Source organism: Entelurus aequoreus, linkage group LG22, assembly GCF_033978785.1.
Source record: "Entelurus aequoreus isolate RoL-2023_Sb linkage group LG22, RoL_Eaeq_v1.1, whole genome shotgun sequence".
NCBI classification, from domain to species: Eukaryota; Metazoa; Chordata; class Actinopteri; order Syngnathiformes; family Syngnathidae; genus Entelurus; species Entelurus aequoreus.
The window spans coordinates 2,103,825-2,116,474 of record NC_084752.1 but is presented as its reverse complement, the minus strand read 5'-3'; the positions used below and the strand labels follow the sequence as shown (position 1 = coordinate 2,116,474).

The 12,650-nt window shown below is 40.1% G+C and overlaps 2 protein-coding genes across 6 annotated transcripts in view; one reads left to right on the top strand and one right to left on the bottom strand.

The window, feature by feature from the left end:
- The window catches only part of LOC133639945 (centlein-like), a 771,455-nt gene that overhangs the window by 712,836 nt on the left and 45,969 nt on the right, over window positions 1-12,650 (bottom strand). For all 3 annotated transcript variants that reach the window (XM_062033668.1, XM_062033669.1, XM_062033667.1), the window contains exon 4: window positions 603-678. The gene's annotated coding sequence lies outside the window, so the exon portion shown is untranslated. The remainder of the gene's footprint in view (window positions 1-602; window positions 679-12,650) is intronic.
- bnc2 (basonuclin zinc finger protein 2) overlaps window positions 1-12,650 on the top strand; it is a 586,671-nt gene that overhangs the window by 536,617 nt on the left and 37,404 nt on the right. The window lies entirely within an intron of this gene.

The window sequence follows — 12,650 nt, the reverse complement described above, 5'->3', positions numbered from 1 at the left end:
ATCAATGGTGTCCTGCATTATTGATCTTTTAGGGCTCTAATTACTAAATACTGCATATTTCAGTTTTACTATAAAAAAAACTAAGTTGTTTTTGACAGAAAAGCCATAAAACATTTTTTTTAATTTGTATTACTTTATATCAACTTGAAGTTGATATAGAGATTTACTGTAAGCGTTAAATAATTTAATTGACTTATTTTTAACATTTTAATGACTGAGACCCTTTATGGTCCCCGGGACCCCTAAAGGTAAAATGAATAAAAAATGCATATATTTTGTTTTGGTTTGAAAATGAAAAATATCAAAATGGCCCCCACATGCTTTAATTTTTCCGTGAAAAAGTTTGTACACCCCTGCTCTAAACCCTCCGGGTAGGAACAACGCACATACTAGCAATTCCTATTGCTACAAACGCTAGTTTTGTGATCCTATCATGCCGTTTAAGTTCAAAACTTTAACTTTTTTGGAAATGTTGGTGAAAGACAAAAACTCATCTTTATCAGGTCAAATTCCCAGATTCTCCAAGAAGTGGTTCCACATTGTTGGAGTTTATAGGTTTCATTCTTAATTGCACCCCCCTCCCCATTCAACCACCCGCTCACCTTTTCGCCTTCCTGAGAGCTGTCGCCTCCAGTTTCCTCCTCCGGTTTCAGACCATGAAGTTGACTTGGAGACAAGCTGTGGCGCAAGAACACAAATCAATGAGTTAGCGTGTAGCATTAGCAGCCGGCCGGGTGCGAGGCCTTCAAGACCTTTAACCAGCGCACCTCTGCGTACGCCTGCAGCTCGGTCGATAGCCTAACTCCTGAACCGTTCTCTAAATGTTGTCTCTCCTTCCCTTAAGCAAAATTTCCCAGAGCTGCTTAGAATTCCCAGAAGCCCCTGGACCAGCCTCACCCCATCGCACCTCAAAGCCACAGCCAGACACCCTGTTAGAGGCCATTACCATCACCGGTAACCCCCCCGTTCTAACAAGATGCAGACATTAGCAGATCCATACTTATTGCATCTGGGATGCTCTCCCAGTCTTGTAGACGATACGGAGGAGACGTATTAGCGTGACATATTAGGCCGGCAACAGGTCCTCAAGGTGAGACGCTACCCCGACGCTAAATTGACTCGGAAGCCTCGCGGGACCTCGTAGTACGACTAGAGCGGTGCTCGTCCTTGTATTGAGTTTCTGTGATGGCCGCTTAGCTTGTAGCGCTACACAAAAGGGCGCAGAGGGGTATGGGCGCCGCGCATTACGCCCTCCCGCTCTTTCTCCTTTCCGATGGCTGACAGGAACCCTGACGACCGCAAGGCTGCAAGGATCAATAGCAATACACTGCACAGCTCTGCCAGCCAGACGCAAACACGGGGAGGTAGCGTTACACACACCCAAAGAGGCAGGACGTGCCTAGAGAGTCATCTGCAGGCGTGTTGTTTTACACTGATGGCCTTTAACAACAATATCAAAACAATCACTTATAGGTAGGGGCATAACGGTACACAAAAATGTCGGTTCGGTACGTACCTCGGTTTAGAGGTCACGGTTCGGTTCATTTTCATGGAGGACAGGGTTAAACAACTTGCACTGAGCCTAGTCTATAAAATCCACTACACCTCCCTGATACCGAAGTACATGTCAAACTACTTCTTTAACGTAAATGACCGCCATAACCACAACACCAGGGGGAGCTCCACTAACCACGTTAAACCCAGATTCCGAACTAACAAAGGTCTTAACTCATTCTCTTTCTATGCCCCATCAATGTGGAATGCACTCCCAATAGGTATAAAAGAAAGGGCATCTCTATCCTCCTTCAAAACCGCAATAAAAGTTCACCTCCAGGCAGCTACAACCCTAAACTAACACCCTCCCCGGATTGCTAATAATCAAATGTAAACAATCAAATGCAGATACTTTTTCTTATGCCTTCTGATCTCTCTCTCTCTATGTCAACTACCTGCTGTCCATATCCTACCCCCCCCCCCTCCTCCACACCCCTGATTGTAAATAATGTAAATAATTCAACGTGATTATCTTGTGTGATGACTGTATTAGGATGATAGTATATATGATAGTATATATCTGTATCATGAATCAATTTAAGTGGACCCCGACTTAAACAAGTTGAAAAACGTATTCGGGTGTTACCATATAGTGGTCAATTGTACAGAATATGTACTTCACTGTGCAACCTACTAATAAAAGTCTCAATCAATCAATCAATTCGGTACAGTAAGAAAACAACAAAATATACATTTTTTAGTTATTTATTTACCAAATTTGTAAACAATGGCATAACATACATATACACACAGGGTCCATTGCCAGGGTTAATGTGGTCAACATATATAAAATAAAAACTAAATAACATAAGGCTCAGAATGGTTTCTTAACAAAATCTTTCTACATATAAAGTGCTTTTTTTGATTGATTGATTGAGACTTTTATTAGTAGATTGCACAGTACAGTACATATTCCCTACAATTGACCACTAAATGGTAACACCCCAATAAGTTTTTCAACTTGTTTAAGTCGGGGTCCATGTCAATCAACATTAAACTGCCTCAAGTTGTTGCTCAGATTAAATAAAATGACATAACTTTTCTTCTACATATAAAAAGTGCAACATTAAACAGTTTCAAGTCAACTCAGCCTCAGATTAACTTTTCTTCCCCCCCCCCCAGCCTAGCTAACTTGGCAGTAAGAGGATATATGGGCTCATTGTTCTTCCACCATAGAAGTGGGTCAAAATCTAGTTTCTAATGCAATATGGACTTAAATGTGCTGCTATAAAAACATTTGTTATTGCTTTAGCCCTGCCTGACTCGCCGGGGAGAGGCTGCTTGAATGCGGTGGTGACGCTTCAAATGGGTTAGCATGTTTGACGTGTTGTCAGAAGCAGCTGCTGAACAATGTCGGCAAACCTCCGTCCTCCATTGTTGTATCGCGCAGCCAAAGTCTTCCCAAACGGGAGATCTTAACGAGGCAGGAGGGTCTTCCAGCTCTGGCTTTTACATGTTGTCCTAGCCCGGTCGCTGCTAGCATGCCGTGTGTTGTGCCTCGGTGTGCATTGTTTACACAACATGCGTTGCGCTACTTAATATGTCCGTGGGGAAACTCATTCGGTACCCCTTCGAACTGAACCGGAACCCCTGTACCGAAACGGTTCAATACAAATACACGTACTGTTACACCCCTAATGTATATAGTAACTGTTTTCTTTCAAATTGCTCTCACGTTGAATAGCCATTCAACTCATTGTTGTGTATATATATATATGCTGTCCATCACTAATTCTTTAATACACGGTGCCAACCATACCGCAAATTCAGTCTCTGCCTTCTCTCTCCGTGTCGAAACTCTAGTCTTCTGTTCCTAGCCCATAACACCCCGTATATTTGACATTGATTTGTAGCACGTATAGGTTACAGACTCAACAGACAAGACAGGCACATTCAACTTAACGGCAAAGACTACTTCCTGGTTACGGCTACAAACTGTAGTTTATACACTACTGCCATCTAACGTCTTGGAATTGCAACTACAATCAAAGTCTAAAGCCTGTCTCGGGCGGAAGGTGGGGTACACCCTGGACAAGTCGCCACCTCATCACAGGGTCAACACTCACATTCACACACTAGGACCAATTTAGTGTTGCCAATCAACCTATCCCCAGGTGCATGTTTTTGGAGGTGGGAGGAAGCCAGAGTACCCGGACGGAACCCACGCAGTCACGGGGAGAACATGCAAACTCCACACAGAAACATCAACTACATAATACTTGCAAATGAGACCGTAAGAAAAGAAGATATTAACATGTTTTACCACGTGAACACACACACACAAAAGTACCGCAAATTGGCCCTGTATCAGTTCAAATGTGACAAGTACCCATCCCTAAACCTTCAAGTCTTCAAGTTTCAAATTTATTCACCATACCATATAACAATTACAAAAGTAGTGCATATCATTTAAGGATGGTGGTAAGTGAAAGGGTCCCCCAAATAAGCCAGAAGAAGCTTTTGGCAGAGGGTCCAGAGGACAGTATATGCATGGAATGCGGAAACCTGGTGGCAAACACAAAAACGCTATATGATAAACACAAAATAAGAGTACTAAAGCAAGCATACACATACATTCATTCAACCATGCAAAACCCAACAGTAGTCTACCCCACATGAGGCATTAGAGATAGGTGGTCAATAGGTAAGATTTCAGTTTCTTTTTGAAGTCGGAGAATGAATACAGCATCCTGAGGCTCTCATCAAGCCGGTTCCAAATCTTTGGTCCCCTGCATACAACACTTCGAGCAGTACAAGCCAATAGACGATGTTTACCTGATATCAGATCTAAGTTACGAGTGTTGTGGGCATGCTGGGGACGATAGATAGGAACCAAGCTACAGAGCCTGAGATTGAGCTAGGTTAGACAAGCATTGTGATAAATATTGAACTCTGTCAGTCTTAAGAGATGATAATTATGGAATAGATGTCGAGTGGGGGCATTCAACTCGGACCATGACAGGGTCCGTATGATTTTCTTTTGCATGGATTCTAATTTGTGAAGGTAGGTAGGGAAGGTGTTACACCAGATGACATTACAGTAGTTTAGATGTGGTTCAAAGAATAAGTAGAGCATAAAGAGGAAGATAATGACGAAGGTGAAAGAACAGGCCAACATATTTGGATAATTTGTCTGACCACAGGCTCCATTGTTGGAAAGGGTCCCACACACGTACGAGCGATCTCCTGGTGGCTCGGAGGCCTCTCCTCTGTCCTCTGAACAAACAAGAGCGGCCCACCACTTCCCACCAACACCCTGGTGTCACAGAGGCCAGGCCCAGACATTGTGTGGCCCGACCGGCCCGCTGACAGAAGAAAAATAGCCCCCAGCCCACCGGCGAGCTGCCGCCGGGTCACCGAGTTGAGGTTTATTGAAGGAAATTGCGCGGAGGGGAGTCGGCCGTCCTGTCGTCACGTTCGCACGCGCCGTTTGCAGCTAGTGGTCTGCGCTAAGACCTCCAGACGTCTATGCACAATAATAATAATTAAATAGGAATTCAAGTCACATCCATAGTGACACCGGCTTGAAAAGAAACTTGTCGGGAGCCTTAGCAGACACGAAGCGGTTGAAATCCCGTGCAAACGAAAAGTATATACAGTATGTCCAAATTCCTCTTCAAATGAACGATGATGGATGAATATTTGTGGGCCGCGAGGAGTGGAGAGGGGCGGGGGGAGGTGCGGAGTTTAGTGGACCGTGAGGAACAATGAAAATCTAAAAAGGAGAAGTGGAGTGAAATAGATTGAGTGTGCTGAGCTCCAGATGTGCCGAGGATGGATCAAACATCTGCTGAGTGCGTTTTGTGGTCTCGGATGACCCCTGCCGTCCAAGCGCTCTCGCCATAGTCCTCCGCTCTGATAAAAATTAAGTCACGGGTTCGATTGCCTACCTCTGCCGCAGACTTTTTGATGGTCTGCAGCACTTCTGGCTGTATTTGATAATACGATGGCAACTCTGTTTATTTTGGCAAAGAGTCGGAGAACACACGACCGGGACCCGGGCGCCACTTCCTGTCGTAGCCACATAAACAAGAGCATCCTCTCGGCCATGCGAGCCCGCGGGCCACAGGGGTAGATTGCGTTCTGGAGGACGGTGTCATTTTTACGCCGCAGTCTCAGTGGCAAGGACCCGTTCTCCCAACGCACTCGCCCCAAGATGGATGAGCCAAGCGAGGCCGTTTAAAAATAGGCAGAGTTGGTAATGGGGGAGCATTTTGTGCCCGGTGTGATGGTGATAATACAAATGCATGTGTTTTTAATTTATAAATGTGGAGAAAATGTGTCAGTTACCAAAAAATAATAAAAAATATATATATTTAAAAAAAATCATAATATTGTGTACTAATTGGAAAAATTATTCAAAAAAATTAAAAATTTAAATAAAATGAGGTTTTGCATTTGCATTTTATTAAAAAAAAACTAAAGAGTTTGCCTTTTTATAAAAAAAAAAATTTTACTGAGAAAATATGAAAACATTTACCTTTGTGCATAATTTTTTTTTAAATCTTAAACGTTTAATCTTGTATATTATAAAAAAGGTAATTATCTTAAAGTTTATTAACATATTCAAATACATGTGTGCAATTATAACTTAAACATTTTTATAGGCTAACTACTGATTTCACCTACATATGTGTACTGAAGTGTGTATGAAAATGCACGTTTTTTTTTTTTTAAATCTAGAAAAAATGATTCGTCAACTGTCAAAAAATATAATGAAAGATTTTGTACACAATATCGTGTATTTGGAACCATGAACACCCCCTCCCTACCCCCTCCCTGCCCCCTCCAAAAAAAAGTGGTGATGCATTTGCATTTTTATTTAGATTAAATACAAATGATTTACCAGTCTACATTAAAGAGTTAGCCTTTTTATAAAGTTTTTACTGACAAAAATATCAAAACATTTATCCATGTATAATAATAAAAACATTATCTTAAACGTTTAATCTCGTATATAAAAAAAAACTATAAATATCTTAACGTATATTATATTTTTGTATTATTTTGTTGTACATAATATTGTGTAATAATTGAAAGCATACACACTCCCACCCAAAAAATATAAAATGTGGTTATGCATTTTATCGCAATATATTAAAAAAGTTATTTTTAACACTCTACATTAAGGTTTGCATTTTTATAAAATATTTGTATTGACAAAAATATGAAAATGTTTAGCCTTGTATATTAAAAAACATTCACCGTTTGATCTTGTAATTATAAAAAAAGATAAAGCATATCAATAAATCAAAATACGTGTACAATTCTAATTTATAAACATTTTCATAGGCTAACTATTGATTTTACCTTCATACGTGTACATAAATGTGTATGAAAATGTTTTTAATTTGTAAATCTTGAGAAAATGATTTGTCAACTATCAAAAAATATCATGTGAAAAATACATTTGTACATAATATTGTGTATTATCCATGAGCACCTCGGCCAAAAAAAGATGACCATGTGTTCATGCATTCTACTGCAATGTATCAGTTATGCAAATCATAAATAAGAATGTATTTTAAAAGCCTACATTAAAGAGTTTTTAATTTCATAAAATGTGTTAAATTACATAAATATGAAAACATTCAGCCCTGTATGGTTAAAAAAAAAATTCTTAAAGTATATTTATGTATCTAAATACATGTGTAGAGCTAACTATGGATTTTACGTATACATATGTGCACAAATTACATACATCAGTTATGCAAATCATAAATAAGAATGTATTTTAAAAGCCTACATTAAAGAGTTTTTAATTTCATAAAATGTGTTCAATTACATAAATATGAAAACATTCAGCCTTGTATGGTTAAAAAAAAATTCTTAAAGTATATTAATGTATCTACCGTATTTTTCGGACTATAAGTCGCAGTTTTTTTTTCATAGTTTGTCCGGGTGTACGACTTATACTCAGGAGCGACTTATGTGTGAAATTATTAACACATTACCGTAAAATATCAAATAGTTTATCTCATTGACGTAAGAGACTAGACGTATAAGATTTCATGGGATTTAGCGATTAGGAGTGACAGATTGTTTGGTAACTGTATAGCATGTTCTATATGTTATAGTTATTTGAATGACTCTTACCATAATGTTACGTTAACATACCAGTTGGTTATTTATGCCTCATGTAACGTACACTTATTCAGCCTGTTGTTCACTATTCTTTAGACATTTTAAATTGCCTTTCAAATGTCTATTCTTGGTGTTGGCTTTTATCAAATACATTTCCCCCAAAAAATGCAACTTATACTCCAGTGCGACTTATACACTACCGTTCAAAAGTTTGGGGTCACCCAAACAATTTTGTGGAATAGCCTTCATTTCTAAGAACAAGAATAGACTGTCGAGTTTCAGATGAAAGTTCTCTTTTTCTGGCGATTTTGAGCGTTTAATTGACCCCACAAATGTGATGCTCCAGAAACTCAATCTGCTCAAAGGAAGGTCAGTTTTGTAGCTTCTGTAACGAGCTAAAGTGTTTTCAGATGTGTGAACATGATTGCACAAGGGTTTTCTAATCATCAATTAGCCTTCTGAGCCAATGAGCAAACACATTGTACCATTAGAACACTGGAGTGATAGTTGCTGGAAATGGACCTCTATACACCTATGTATATATTGCACTAAAAACCAGACATTTGCAGCTAGAATAGTCATTTACCACATTAGCAATGTATAGAGTGTATTTCTTTCAAGTTAAGACTAGTTTAAAGTTATCTTCATTGAAAAGTACAGTGCTTTTCCTTCAAAAATAAGGACATTTCAATGTGACCCCAAACTTTTGAACGGTAGTGCATATGTTTTTTTCCTTCTTTATTATGCATTTTCGGCCGGTGCGACTTATACTCCGGAGTGACTTATACTTCGAAAAATACGGTAAATACATGTGTAGAGCTAACTTTACGTATACATATGTGCACAAATTACATACATACTGACAATGAGATATCTACAAAAATTAATGTGAATTTTTTTACAAAAATAAAACAAACTAAAATAAAACCAACATGTCTTATTAATAGAAATTAAATACCACTGTGCTGTTATAATTATTTTCTTCTCACATGGTAATAAAAAAAAAACTATGCTTCCTTGTTCCACAAAGAGATGGACTAGTTTAAATGTGCGTACGTCAAATTAAGTACCTTATTCAGGTAAAAGTCATCAGAACAATGAGTGTCTAAGTATTTGCTGAAACCTTTAACTTCATCCCCAACATTCTGTATCATTAACATGACAGACTGGGGCTCCTTTGGGGGCACCCCCAAGCCCTCGTGAGCCGGCCATGTAGTGGAATACTAGTGAGACTCCAGACTCCAGTTAATGGTCCTGCATCTTCCTGGCAGCATGTCAATAACGCCTCTGATCACATTAAGTAAAGAGTCCATTAGCTTATTCTCTTATTCCTCTTGCATGCGCTCCACGCCGGGGAGTGCCCGAAACTTTCCCCTCCATCCCTTGGTCACGCGGAACTTGCGAGGCTTCTGTTGCATGTTTCACTGCAGAGGCTCCGTGCAAATAAAAATGAGGGCAAAGGAGACGTTGATACGAGGAGGCGGGGAGGGGGCGAGAGAAGCAGGTTGTCGACCAGCACAGCCCATCCCTTAGACGCCTCGTTGCCCTCTATCCAGCCTACGGGGGCGGTGGTGGGGGCCCCCGCATCTGTCTGGCAGGCCCCCGCGACAGACCTGGCTGCTGCTCCCAGAGCCCGGCACATCACACGAATCATCCTCAATTAATGGGAACCATCAGGCGCTCCCACCTTCTCTCAGGCATTCCCCCTGGCTCAACTCCTGGTCCACTGAGTTTTACACTAACAAAAAAAGGGAACATGGTAAGCTCGCCGAGCAGGGAGGGGTGGGGAGGGCGAGGGATCAATACATCAGTTGAGAACAGACTCCCATTGGAAAGCGCTGCGAGCGAGTCGGGTCCGGTTCTGAACTCTGCAGGATCGTTCAGCGCCGCTACACCGGGGGCCTGAAATGGCTTCCATGTGCTGTCCATCTGCATCTCTGCTGGGCGGTGTCCAAACGACTGTCCTTTCCACTTTTTAAAGATGCCGAGGGATGGCTTCAGAACAAAAAAAAGGGATGGCGGCGATATGCTGCAGGTCGGGGGGGTCAGATGAATCAGACGTTTGGAAATCTCCATGTATTTTCTTCCCCCACATGACAGATTTACTCTGTTACAGATAATGAAAAAAGACAACTCGGAGGGAAAAGTTTACCCGAGGCCACCTGGATAATAGGCAAGGGTAGACCGTGACTTATCCGCCCCACCACCTTCACGGTCTGCAACCAGACCATAAATCTTCCTCTGGTCGATTGGTGTGCCCTTAGCGCCTAACAACTAACACACAAGCCATGAATTTTTAACCACAGACATGACTTAAATCAGACTGAGGGCCCAGCAGCTTCTCTACGCTGACGCTTCTTTCCCTCGTTGGCCACGGGACCATACCGTTCAGTCCGTCACGGTACGGTATGGTTTGAACTGAGTCTCTACCGTAGCGTGTGGGCGTTTACCGACCTAAAGTAGTGATTTCTTAACCACAAAGCTGTGGTGGCACGCAGTTGTAATACACTTTTCCACCACTTGTAGCAGTAATGACAATCTCAAACAAACAGAAGAAGTCTGGAGCTAAAGTCAGAGAAAAGTATGAGCACAAAAAATATGACTAAATTGGTAAAGCTGTGTTTTCATTTGCACTTAAATTATATCGACAGTTTAAGAAACTTGTCTTTTGTTATTTATTTAGTATTAAATTAGTTACAATGTATTTTTTTTAGGATTGCATATTTGTATGTACATTTATTTTTCACCAGTTGCCTTTCTTTGGCCGCGTATTTATTTGATTAGTAATTACTGTATCTTTGTAATAAGCCTGACCTAAGACTTGATAATAATCTTTGTGATCAACACATGCGTTTTATCCTGTCAAACTGTAAGTAGGTTAGGTAAAATTACTAATTCAGTGCAAATATTTGAGTGGGCCCTGGACTCCTCCGGAGTGGAAAAGTCGGGCCCCAAAAAGGTTAAGAACCGCCAAAGGATAAATTATCAAGTCAGCTGTTTTTAACCATTTTAGGGCCTCAAGATATCCTAAAGACTTTGAAAGATTAGCATAGCTATGTGAGCTACAGGGCTAACATTACAGTCCCGTTCAACGTGACATCAGGCTAGGTTAACCTTTTCTCTGAAGAAGAAGAACATGCTCAAACGTACAGCTTCCATGTCTGTAGATGACTGGCAGATAGATCGTTTTGGGGCGGTGTGGCTCAAATAGGTGGTAGAGCGGGCGTGCCAGCAACTTGTGGCTTCCAGGTTCAATTCCAGCTTCTCCACCATCCTAGCCACTGACGCAATGTCCTTGGGCAGGACACTTTATCTGGAACTTTGTGCCCTTTGTTTACAACTGAATGGAATGCTTACGCGGGGGAGATTCCGATTATTTTGGACTGGTAGTAGTCGATCCACAGCGATCGATGTGCCACACAATACCTCAATGCTAATGACGGGAAATGCGTTGGCTTTGACAGTTAGGAACAAAACAGTTGTTTTTCTCACTACGATAGGGTTAAACCATCCTTACCCAGGCACAGTATAAATATTTGGGGTTTTGGCACCAGCCACTGAACTAGATCTGACCAATCCAAGTCTATGATTTGATCCGACTTCGAGTCCCGATCTGATACTTCGACAATAGATTACAAAAGTGGAAATGTTTTATTCGCAACCAAAGTCAATTCAATAAAATAATACGTTTGGCATTTACTAGCATTACATTTGTGGTATTGAATGCTCCATAATTTTTTAAACAAAATAAAGTGTCTAGTGCACAATAACTTAACTAAAGAAAAACTACTTTTGGCTACCATTTAAATAATTTGGGGTTTTCCCTCAAAGCCGTCCTGTATCCAGTGACTTACTCCCTGAACATGTACACAATAACAAAAATGCCCCAAAAAATGATTTTTAAAACAAACCCAAAAAATCCATCAAATCACGTTAAGTGTTTTTAATGCTAATAATAGTATAATACTAGGTATCGATAGTACAGACATCTGGATGGATCACCACCACTTTATGAAGGAGCTTTCGCGTCTAGATTATTGTGTGTATCTGTATGTGTGTGTTTGTAGCATGCTTAGCCATTCCTTTTCCTTTAGTCCTCCAGTGATAACGCTACTTGGAAGGTTATTTCCAAGGATTAGTATCTTAGAAGCAGATTCTGACGATGCGGTTCTTACAACTTGCTCTCAAACTCTAGCTGAAAAAAAAAAAAAACGGCGTCAAAATGTAAACAAACGCCATTGGTGGATCTACACCTAACATCCACTGTAATGATACCAAGTACAGGACCATATCCAGTCAATACTATTATGATTACGGTGATATTTTTTGGTATCACAACATCTTTCGTTTAAAAAAAATGTATGTTTATAAACTCAGGAAATATGTCCCTGGACACATGAGGACTTTGAATATGACCAATGTATGATCCAGTAACTACTTGGTATCGGATTGATACCCAAATTTGTGGTATCATCCAAAACTAATGTAAAGCATCCAAACAGAAGAATAAGTGATTATTACATTTTAACAGAAGTGTAGATAGAACATGTTAAAAGAGAAAGTACGCAGATATTAACAAGTAGATTAGTAATCCATTTTCTACCACTTGTCCTTAATAATTTCAACAAAATAATAGAATGGAAAATGACAATATGTTACTGCATACGTCAGCAGACTAAATTAGTCTAAATTACTAATAAAATACAAGTTGTTTAGTATGTTTATTATTTTATTTAAGGACAAACTTGCAATAATAAACATATGTTTAATGTACATTAAAATGTTTTAAAATAAAGCCAATAATGCCATTTTTTGTGGTCCCCATTATTTAGAAAAGTATGGAAAAGTACCAAAAAGTATCTAAACAATTATTGGTATCGGGACAACACTACTTTGTAGGGGTGTAACGGTACGTGTATTTGTATTGAACCGTTTCGGTACGGGGGTTCTGGTTCGGAGGTGTACCGAACGAGTTTCCACACGGACATATTAAGTAGCGTAACGCACGTTGT